The following is a 12,540-nucleotide window of genomic DNA, read 5'->3' on the forward strand; positions in this document are numbered from 1 at the left end:
GAATCCTCTCACCCCCGCACATGTCTGGCCTGTACCTCAGATCTTGTATGCATACATAAATAGATCTTTAAAAACAAAACAAAACAAGAAACGGTCGTGACAAGGTTGCTGTCATCAAGAAGTACATGTTTTTTAAGGCGAATACATTTTGAATACAAGGTTGAGTGCAAAATTACTTTATTGATTTTTGAGAAGCTTTTGCAGGTGGGCTGTGGCATCAAATCTGTGATTAAAAGGATGAGGAAGTAGCCAGGATGTGGGAAGTGTGACCAGAAAAAGAAAGCATTTCAGGGAGAGGCGATAATACCCACTCACTCGTTGCCTTTGTAGAGACTATAACTCTATATATGTTTAAGGAATGAATTTTTGAACTAACGAATAGTAAGAGCAGAACAGTAGAGAGTTTCTGTCCTTTGTTAAAAGATGGGACTGCAAGAAAGCCCAGCTGATGATGTGTAATGACAAGTAATGGTGTGGGGGCACTTCAAATGGACATGAAAAACTGTCCTTTGAAAACTCAAGGTTACCTTAAAAAAGAATCATGACTGTTCTCAACAATGTAACACTTTTATTGGCTCCAGGAGGAAACTTTTGCTCAAAAACATTTCTTCTGAAATTTCAGCATTAGAGATTTATTCATGTGTCTTAAGAAACTCGATTTTTTAAATGTCAGTACTTCTTGTAGTTAAACCAAGCTGTAACTCATCCATGATTTGGTGTGGAGTCTTAAATGCAGATGCTTTTTTTTTTTTTCTCTTTATGGCTTAATCATGCTAATTATGACTGGAAAATGGAAACTTCCATGCGAGGATAAATGGAAAGGTCACCTTCCCTCTTTGAATTACCAGAGAAGGGATCTGTGCAAGCAGCAAGCAATGCCAAGAGGCTGTGGAAAGATACCCAGTGCAGAGAGGGTGCTGCATGGTTTAACATCTATGACAACATTTTCACCTTCAGCAAACTAATGCTGTTTTATTTTGTTTTCCCATGTTACTATGCTTTTAATATTTAAGGTAAACAAGGCTTCCCTGGTGGTACAGGGGTTAAAGTCTCTGAGCTATCATGCTATTGCCAGTCACTGAGGCATGAATTTGATGCCTGGCCAGGGAGCTAACACCCATGGCACAGCAGACCTCTCCTGTCTTGCCCACTGTTCCCCTCAGCAGTGTATTTCAGTAGATCTACCTGTTTTGTTCCCCACTCTGTCTCTGGTGAACCCTCACACAATCCCACACCTCTGGCCTATATTCCAGTTCTTGTTTGCATAAATAAATAAAAATAAATCTTTAAAAATAATATTTAAGGTAAACGATTTTGGCAAGTCAATATCATATTTAGTGTAGATTTTTTTTCCAATAAAAGTGAACTACCTATCATAAGGACAACCAGATACTGCTAATTAAAATACCTGTGACGTATTGTCAACATAGTGTAGAGTGTAGACAAGGAAACAAGCAAAATCACGCTTTTCTTGCTCATTCACAAGGAGTTGCCAGCAAACTGTTTTTCAATAACTGGAATTTATGTCGCCAGAAAACCAACAGAATAAAAATATTATAAGATAATAATCCCCAATTGAAGAAAGAGTGGTTTGACAAACCTGAGTTGGAATCTCAGTTCTTATAAGTAATGTTGATGAGTTGCTCTGAACCTTATTTTTTCTCATTATTTAAAAGTAAATAATATGTATGTTATAGCACTGCTGTGATGAATAAACAAAATGGACTAGAGTTTGACCACACTACATATTAGGTAATCACAACTAATACAATAAAATAATATTGATGTAATTCAGACGGTAGTTCAAGACTGAAATATAGGACAACACATCTGGAGAGAAGAGAATGTAAAATACTCAGGAAGCATAGAGAGCTTTCTATGGGTCCAGATGTGATTTTTTCGCATATTAAGACTTTCCATATATTAATTCATTTAATTCTTACAATAACCCAATTACATTGGTGGATTAAAATCAATCACCTCTTACAAATGAGGTAAGTAAGGAATAGATCACTCACTTTATCAAGGTTAAAGAGAGAAACAAGAAGACTGGCAAGACCCAGCTCTCCTGCCCACCTGTGACTGTGCAGGTGCCTCTCTTTTTCTTTCTCCTTTTCCTAATAAACCTGTCCTCTTAAAGTATAACAAAAAGAAGAAAAAAAAAACAAAAACAAAAACCCAATGATTATGGAACTAGTATTTGAATCAAAGCAATGTAGCTCAATAAAAACTCTTAAAACATTGCATAATAAAGACTATAATATTTTTAGTTCCTTGCTCACACTCAAAGAGTACCTTTATTAACATTATATTAACATTAAAAACTAATGGTATCATATTTTAACTAGTGATTTGTGTAAACAATCCTTTTGGAAAGTATTAAAAGTTAATTTGATTAATTAACAGAAGGAATTAAGGCATATTTTTTATTCAGAATATGCAAGATTCAAAACAAGGATAGTTGATGATAGTTTCATAAATCAATATATACTGCAACTCATAATGGTCTTTAATGTAGATCATCTATTTTATGAGTACCATCGTTGTAACAATAATTAGTGACTCCTCATACAGAACAAGAACAATGGATTGTCTGTTTGCAGGCACGTGAGAAACTTCATATCTAAATGTATACTTTTTTTGCCCTTCAAAGTAGCCACTTTACAAGCCAGATATTTATCCCCACAATGCCAACTTTCTGCTATACCTTATCTTTGACAATGTCTATGAAATCTAAGGTATATTTAACTATTAATTTTAGTATTTTCAATGGTAACAAAATTTTTATATTTCAATTGTAAATAGATATGTGTATCAATGTATGTGTTATATTAGATTGTAATTATTTAGACATGTAATTATTTTTATATAATTTATAACTATATAGTTATAGAGCTTTAAATGTCCATCTATATCTCTATCACTTTTCATTCTACAGCATTAAGGGTTTTTAAATTGCTTGTGTTATTCTTGTCAGGAGATAAGATTGGGTGAAACACTAACAAAATTTCCTGTAATAGGTGGATAATCCATTTTTATGATCATTCAAGTACCTTAACAGTATGTGTTGAATATGTTGTTTTCCTCATACAGCTTTCCCTAGTTATATGGACACATTCTGGTATTGTTTTTTAAAATGGGAACATTTTTACTTCCTTTCCAAATATTTTCTTATTCTTTATTTCTCCTCCTTCCTGTCCCCGTGTCTTCCTACTCTCTTTTCTAAATACCTCTCTTCATATTGCTCCCATTGTATTTCACTGAAAAGAATTTTGCCATATCATGTTCAATAAAGCATTTTAATAAACTAGTCCTTGTTACAAATCGTAGGGGCATTCAGTCTTTTGCCATAAATGATGGTAATAACTGCAATTTGCCTGTAAGTAAACTTTACCAGGTTAATTCAGGTTTTTATATTTCTATGATGCTGAAATGTTTTTATGAGCAAATATTGCATTTTGTCAAGTACTTTATCTATTGAGATGATTGCATCATTTTCCTCTTTTTTTTTAGAATGTACACAAATTACACTAATCATTAGGGAATCTGAGAAAATCCCACTTGGTTCTAATGGCATTATCGTTTTCTGTATTGGTGAATTTAATTCACTGATATTTTATTGTATTACAGAATTTTATCAATACATCTGAATTTATGATACATTTGGGTCCTTTGCTACACACAAAGTGTTTCAACTCCTTTGAAGACTCCTGTGAAGATTACATGAGTCCTTTTTCTGTGCAGGTCCCTCCTCTTTGATATCCCATATGTCTCAGTCCACTTTGCTCTGTACCCCCAAAGCCCAGATCTATCTTTCCTCTGGGAGGCAAGACCACCATTCCACTACCCCAATTTAGAAAGTGTGTCAGACAGAATCCCAAGGTAAATATGAACCTCGTTTTGTGTGTATTCCTTCTTTTAAGGATCACAGCTGTGACACAATGGTGTCACCCTATGTTGTAACTAGTTGTCATGTATAATTGGTCTAGGTCTATAGCACTTTGTACTTGGAGGTTAACTTTCGTAATCTTTATTGAATCTTAGCAAAACCAATTATCCCTTTTAAATGTTTAAGAGCTGATGATAAAATTCTTCCACTCCAGAAAGAAAGATCATTTTAAAACATCCTTTAAAATCCCTTATTTATATCTTTATTCATTTTCATCAGATTTATTAATTAGGAGACTTTTATTTAAGCTTTCATGGGTTTGTGATTTCATGCAAACCCACAGGCTGTATCTTTATAAAACCCTAGAGTTTTTGTCTTTCCCCTGTGGATTTTATATAGAAAGTTTGTGGCAGGTCTACTTTTTCTGCTCTAATTATTCTCTATTCACAGTAAGGATGAAAATGTAGTACATTTTTGTGACTAAAGAAGATAATTTTCATATTTTCATTGGTTACCCTAGAATTCCACTGAGCTACTGTAACATGTAAAGTCACCTGGAAAATATCTGCATTCATTATTACTGGAAATTCATATTAGTCTTACTTCTCAAATAGTTATTTTTGGACAGTGTCTATTTCTCAAGGGCCAAAAATTGCATGTAAAAATTAGAATTTCTGTAAGAATTACTTTCCATTCTTTATACTGTATATGTATAAGTTAAAATGCTGGAGGTAGAAAAGCAGAGAACTAGCTAAGATAACACAAAAGCATGCACATAGTGTACAGAGGTCATGTTTGATGAGTAAATTGGGTTATTTCTTGAGTGGTCATACATACCTTCTTTTAATTTTTTTGCTCCCACACTTGTTTTAGAAGTAAAACCCAAAACTGATTCAGAATTAATTTTCAGATGTACATAATTTGGGTGTTGTAATTTTAGTTATACAGACATGAATGTATTATTATAGTGTTAACTTGAAATATAGTGACCATCAATGTACTAATCGAAAAAGATACGAGACGTCTCTAAGATACATACAATACTTATGTAGTTGGATGGTATGTATTACTAACCTTTGCTATTAAAAATGTACTTTATTCAAAATGTCAGTATAATATATAAACATACACTTATAAAAATCGATGCTAATCTAAAACACTTATGACTGTAAAATTAAATACTTCACATACAGACATAGGAATAGGCACTACTATGTCAATATTTCTGCAATTTGTAGTTAAATGCATCATATCATAAGGTCAAAAAAAAGTGAGCATCAATTTTTACTTTCACAGGCTTATAACATAGCTGTTGCTTCTTAAATAAAATATGATGAAAAGATCTTATTTTAAAAGTTGCTTTCATTTGTTGTTTTATAAATTTATTTATTTTCTTATATTGTTGTCAATAGTAGGGGAAGGGCAGGGAGAAGGGTCAAAACAGGGAGGGAAGAGCACTAGGAACTGGGGTGATGGATTATGGGCGCTGTTGTGGTTGGTGGGAGAAGTACAGAGACTACACCTGAGGGGAGAAATCAAATACTGTACAAAAATAAGTTGTATTAACTTGATTTTAATCATGAAAATATCACCTAATTGTGCTTTTTGGGGGAAGAGATAAAATATAGAAAAAGATCATTACCACTGTCACTTGTATTTTCTATTTCCTTGTTTGGATATTGAGAATAAGACTAGAATGGTAAAATAAGTCCTATCACTGATCTTCTATGTCAAATATTTACAAATTATGTAGAACCAGATATTGATTGTTTTATATGATTTTTTAAAATGTCCTGTCCCTGTGTAAGAATGTACATATGTATGTAAATTTGATTGGTTGTTATTTCATTATTTGTGGGGGTCTTTGAGGAGTCTGAGGGGATCAAATAAATAGTATATTTTTTCCAAATATTTAGAATTTAGGAAATAAGATAAAGGAATAATAAATGATGGTCTCACATCGGTGTTATTCTTCATAAAAGATCAATGCAATACCTCATGGGGAGGGTCTTAATGTTACTTCAATTTAAGGAATAAATAATTTTAATTAAATTTATAAAAGACTAAAATTGCTGAGTGGAGTAAATCTGTACTTATTTATTCATTTATTTTGAATATGGCTACACTTTAAAAACATTAGGCTAGACAGATACTCTTAAAATTTTTGAAGGTGAAAAGAAAAGCTAAGCTAGAAATATAAAATGATATACAGAGCCCATATCCATACAGGCATACCTGAGAACCCTGGAATGGGGTAGGTTTGCCTAGGTAGCACTGAAGTCATTAAAAAGCACTGGAGAACTTGTGTTCCTAGCAAGCAGACTGCTCCTCAGAGAACCAAGGAAGTGGTCCAGCAAAACTTTGGTTTTCCAAATCAACATCTACAAATTTATCAATCATATAAATGACCACAGCTCGCAGGCTCAGGATAAATAACTGAAGTCAGAAAGGTCAGGGATGTTATACTATTGAATTTCTTTCTGATAAAAGATGAATGGAGGCATATTACAATTTCAAGAGTTTATTTGAACAAAAATCTTTTGGAATTGAGCAGTGCCAACCCAGAAGTGGTTAGAAGATCTCCGATGCCAAGAACTGGTGAAAAACTCTTAAAGATTAAAGGGAGAAGCGAGGTAAGGCAATTTGTTGGCTAGAGCTTACAAACTAGTTGGTTGTTTTTGATTCATTTCTTTACATTTCAGTTCCCTGAGTGAGGGATTTGCAGGCTTAGATTCTGCTTTGTTTACATAGGTGCCACTGCTTTAGAGACACCTCAGTCTAATGGGCTTGTTTAACTAAGCTAACATTTCATATGGATGAGATCATCAAGAGTGGAGTGTAAGTATTCTCCCACAACACTGTACATACGCATTTATGTATTTGCCAGTCTTTGCTTTTTGAATAGGGATCTTATGAGAGTTTATGGAAAAGCTTTGGCAATAGAGGATAAACCTAGCAGTGCTGTCCATGAATGAGAAGATTTTTAATTAATGGTATCCTAAGTGGAGATTAGGCACAGAGAAACCTGGCTCATATTTGAATATAACTTATTAGTTGTCTAGACATGGGCAAGTTACCCAAACTTTGAATGTCTCCTTCAATTATGAAATAAAGATTGTAATACCAAACTCACTGAGCTAAAATGAGTAAAATAGAGACATGTAATAGATCCTAATAAATAATAACTATTTTTGGTTCTTAGTGTTGTAAACACATTCTGTTTTTCAAATTTATTTCAAATTATCATAGACTCCAAGGGGATTACATGCAAATTCCATAACACTTAGAAAAATGTTCATATATTATTGATAGTAAATTAAAATAAGCAGAGTGTTTTTTAACTACATAGATATTTTGGTGTGAAAGAATTATACCATCAATTCAATAAATCAAAATATTTATAGCATTCATTTAAATTTTGTAAAGCAAAGTGGACTATTTTATTAATCTGATTATATTTAATTGATGGTTTTGATGTTTTAATGGAACACTTATGTGACTGTGGAGCTAAAAAATATTTTAAAGCAGTTGACCAATATCTGTTTTTGATGTCTAGCCTGAAGATTACCTCTGAGGAAAGTGTTTTCAGTTTCATTCTTAACTCATGAAATGCGTCTTGATCTGATATTTTATGGTGACAAAAAAACATAATTTTTTTTGGTGCTTTAAACTCCTGGTTATATGTGTTGATTAAAGCATGCAATAGCAGGCATGTGAGAAAATGCATTCAGATATAGTTAATTATGGGAATACTTCATTTTTGTACATCAGAGTGAAGTATGGCCAATTCCCAAGCATGCAAATTAATATAGACATGACTCATAAACTGGGAATTTGGAATATTGCATATTTATTTCTTATTTCCTGAAAAGCCAGAAAATGTTAATAGCCCAATTTATCCCCTTAGTATATTGCCAATACATACATATGCATTCTCTGATTTTCATTCATTCATTCCCATTCATAAATATGCATTGAACACCAACTAAGTACCAAACCATTGATCACCAAATATTTGCTATATATTAGGAGTACAGAGATGATTATCTTATTCCCCTTGACTGCAAAGAACTTATAATCTTTTGTTTCTATAAGAAATTTCTCCCATTTTTGGCAAGAGAAGGGCTCATCTATTGATTTGATTTTATTTCACAAATCATACCTTATATCATTTAATATTTCCTGACACATTTCCCATTCAGATGATGTATTTACTCTAAGCAACACAAACCTGTATTTGCATCTTTGACAGCAAAAGAGAGACTGACTAATGGAATTGATGCTTGGTTTGAATAATGTAGGATGTTGTGACAATGACAGTAGCAAAGAATCTTAAATAATAGGCCCTACCTGATGCAATTTAAAAAATATGCACACTATTGTCTTAGCTGCAAATATGTTAGATTTCGTTTCTGCTTCTGCAACACAGCTGAGTGTAATCCATCTTGATGACAGTTGACAAGAGAAACTAATTTCTCTTTAAAGTGTTTCTCAATTACTCTCTCTCTCTCCCCTCTCTCTCTCCCCTCTCTCTCTCTCTCTCTCTCTCTCAACGCTAAGCAGTTCAAGATATTTGGGTACAAAATCCTCTTTCTTATGTCTTTTCCCTGCTAGAAGAAGCAAATCAAGGGGAGGGGCAGATATTTGGTATTAACTTCCTTCTCTGAGTTGCAAAAATTAACTTCCTGTAGTAAATAGTAAATGGCCAGAGGACAACTGATTATTATTGTCTTTTGGAAGATGTGTTGTACATTGCTAATGGAAAAATTTAGAAGTGGATTCATATATCAAATTTCTTTTCACGTAAAACAAATATATATTAAAGGAAGGGAAAAGGAAGGAAAAGAAGAAAGGAGGACCAGAAAAAAGATAAGAATTTACTTTTTTCCACTCCAAACTAAAACCTCAAAACAAAAGGGGAGAATCTTCCTTACTCATATTTACGTTCCCAGAAACTGTCCAAATTTTTTTTTAGATAAATAAAAGAGCTAAAGTTAATAGCATGTAACATTAGAGAGATCAGAAACATTAACACATCTACCCTTTGCTTGCATTATAAGCAATGGAATGAGTTTTCCATGAAGACAAGATGTACTTCATCTCGTGTCACTGCTTATAATTTACAAATTGAGGGAATGAATGTTCCCAGAAAATTAGCAGGATTGAATATTACTTAACAGACTGCATAGATCATTTCAGTATCAGTTTCATTTTGCATATTCATCACAATTTATATCAATCTTCCCTCAACAAAGTTGTAATTAATTTTGTCACTTGCCTATGGAAGTTGGATGAACTTTTCCTTCATTCACAGTGATTTCTGCATTAAGGATGAGATTGATGGTGTTTTAATGGAGAAAAGAGAATAATAAAAGACTTCAAAAGAAAATGACTTGTTTTGGTAATGAGACATGATATTATTTTGATGAAGATTAAGAGAGTTGAAGTCTTTGTAAGGAAAAAAAAATGCTCAAAACATTTAATAGGATTGACAATCACAACAGAAGATGAATGAAAGAAATTGTACTACTATAATAATTTATACAAATAAATACAACAGTTTTCCATAGTAAAATTATAAAACTATAAAGAACAGCTATACTTTATTTAAGGCAGAATATAGAGAAAATATAAAAATGCTCCAAAGATGTTAAAAAACAATGAAGGTGTTTAGAATAGTCATTGAAATATGTAAGATAATTTTTAATCCCCTCATTTTTAACAAGGATGTAACAGATGAGAAGATTTTGAGCTTGAGAAAGGAATTGAAAAGATTTATTCACAATGAACTACATCGTAAATCTCTCTTCCTGCCCTACTCCACCCCAGGGGAGGAGGGGGTGGGCTGCTATTTCTAATGCCCAAAATGAGTTGGAAAGACTTTGAGTAAATGATTCAAAGACAATGTGGAGAATTTTGTGTACAGGATTCTCCAGAGCATAGAGACTGTTCCTCTTTAACAAATTTAAGAAACTTCAAAGAGAAAATTTAAAATGTAATGTTTGTTTCTGAAGTTTGAAAAACAAGGACTGAAGTCTGACACACACCTGAAAGATTTTAAGGCAAGAGATTCCTAGCTGTTGCTTGGAAGGCACAATAATAGAGAAATGCTTGAGGTGGATATCACATCTTCTCAGTACAAAAGCAAATTAGTTGTGGGCCAATGAGAGAAGATTTCTCTGGGTCACTTGAGGTCCAAACAGTCAGACTAAGTAGACTTCAGCTAGGAAAAGCCAGAGGTGACTTGGTTTCTTAGTCTCCAGGGACGATGCAGGAAGTGAAGAGGTACATTTTCTCCTGTCAGAGTGACTGCAGGTAAGTGATACTATTACAGGGCAACCATGATATAAAACGGGTTGCCAGACTGTGGGTCCTCACCTGCATGCTTAAAAGGGACTTATGCTGCAGGCACACACAAAAGGTCAACAAAAGGTTTATTTACAAGGGAAATGAGGAAATGTACAACTCAGGAATTAAAGAGGGAGATAAATTCTTTAATGCATCCCACCCATTCCGCTGACCTGGATCCCAAGTGACCCACCAAGACCAAACCTGCCTGGCCAAGAGCAGGAGCCAAGAGCCCCGACCCCACTAACATAGCTGGTTTTTATTTACAAACAGAGAAAATGGCTGCTTAACTTGGCCCTTAGGTCCTCACAACTTCCCTTTAGGGGTCATGGGATTTGTAGTTCCCAGTGTCTTGATGGAGTGGGGGTAGCATCCACAAAACCTGTATGGAATTTGCTCGCATCCTTTCCCCCTAGCAATACCTGAGGGTGTCCCAAGTTTTTAACCGAAGGGCAAGGAAAGAATTTGCCCTCTGCAGTCATTTAAAAGAAGTGGGAGATTAAAAAAAAAAAAATTACTTGATGATTATATCCCATCACTGTCAATCCCTGTCACATTCGGTGATTTGTAGTTTTAGGTGTTCATGAATTGTTACAATAGATGATTGTGGCAATAAATTAGTGAACTATAGTGTTGAGAATTTTCCATCTAAAACTGCCCCAGGGCCCTGGTGCTTTCCTTCTGTTTATGATCCTATTGTCAAATCAGAGCAACATCTTCCATTTTGTACACTATAGACTTCCTATCATTGGTTGGTTTTGATGAACTTTTAAAATAGCTATTACTTAGTTTCTGAAACAGGTAAATTCTTTCATACTTATTCCAAAATCCCAACTCTATAGTTTCTGTATGAAAACACATTGATTTCATCAGGCATATCATTTTCTCTTGACTTTTAAGATGTTCTATTTTGTTGCTACTGCCTATCTTCTTGATCAGTAATGGTAATTCTTTTCTCCTCCCAGACAGTTCCAAGAACTCTCTCCATAAATTATTCTGCCTGTCTTATGGCAGTCTAATAAGCAAAATACTTTAGGGGTAAACAAAAAAATTCAAGTATACTCCCAAATAATAATTGCAATTCCAATTATCAAGGGAATAGGACAAAAAGGCTAATGTTTTCCAATGATCCATTCAGATAGTATGCATGAAAGGTATTATCTAGGAGTTTGTGACACCACTAATGATATTAAGATACATAAAATAAGATAAACTCTGCAGAAACCTAAACATCATGGCCTTTTCTGAGCAAAGAATGCCCTTGATAAACTAATGTAACCAGTAAAGAAAGATCAGAAAGAAATACACCACCAATTTTAGGTGCCTAGTATTTGCAATTGGATTGTAGCACCAAGACATGGTGAGAATTCTTTCTAAAGTGTTAAAAATATGTTTCTTTTGAAAAATATCCAATTGCTACACACTATGGTGAATACTCTGTCAGTATATTTTAGTTGAAGTGCATTGAGTAACTGGAAGTTATTGTGTTCTAAATTTGCAATGGAACAAGACTTTCCAATACAGAATAAAAAAAAAAAAATGTGGATTGCTAAGGTTGTCCATGTACTTTTCATATAAAGGTACAAAAAAAGTGACATATTATTTGTCTTTAGAAGAAGGTATTTTCTATTAAATCAAAAGAGACTTTGTGATGAAGGCAGCTCCCACTTGCTCCACACAGAAGTGGTTTCCAGGTAGAAGTGTTGAGATTCTGAAAGGACATTGAAATAAAGTGGTTGTGATGGAGAAAAGGAGATACAAACAAGGTCAAGAAAAGGTCAAGAACCTAACTCACACAAGGAGGTAGTGGTAAAGGGAATTAGCATAACCTATTAACCCAGTTATAGAAACAAAGACCCATCAATGCCCAGATCAGAAGGCACAACACCCAGAAACTATCAGACTGCTGTAGAGAGTGTCAGGAGCACAAACCATCCACCCACAAAGATGAGCTCCTCCCTGAACATGATAAAACCTAATGCTGCCCCCACAATGGGACAGCACTCCCACTGCCCACCTGTGACTATGCAGGTGCTTTCTTTCACCAACTCTCTCCCTCTGCAGGGCAGCAGCTTCATGCCTGCCCATGACCTGTACATGCCAGGGCTTCTCCTCACTGACCCCCTCCCTCAGCGGAGGCAGCTTTCCTCAAGGTTGCAGGCCTCCCTCAGCAAACCTGTCCCTTTTGGGGCAGCTTTCCTGCCCACATGTGTCTATGCAAGTGTCTTTTACTGTCCTATTCCTTTTCTAATAAACCTGCTCTTTAAATATAACTACCTTGGGCCTCCCCTGGTGGCACAGTG

The sequence above is a fragment of the Talpa europaea genome, assembly GCF_964194135.1.
Source record: "Talpa europaea genome assembly, chromosome: 8".
In the NCBI taxonomy this organism is placed as follows: Eukaryota; Metazoa; Chordata; class Mammalia; order Eulipotyphla; family Talpidae; genus Talpa; species Talpa europaea.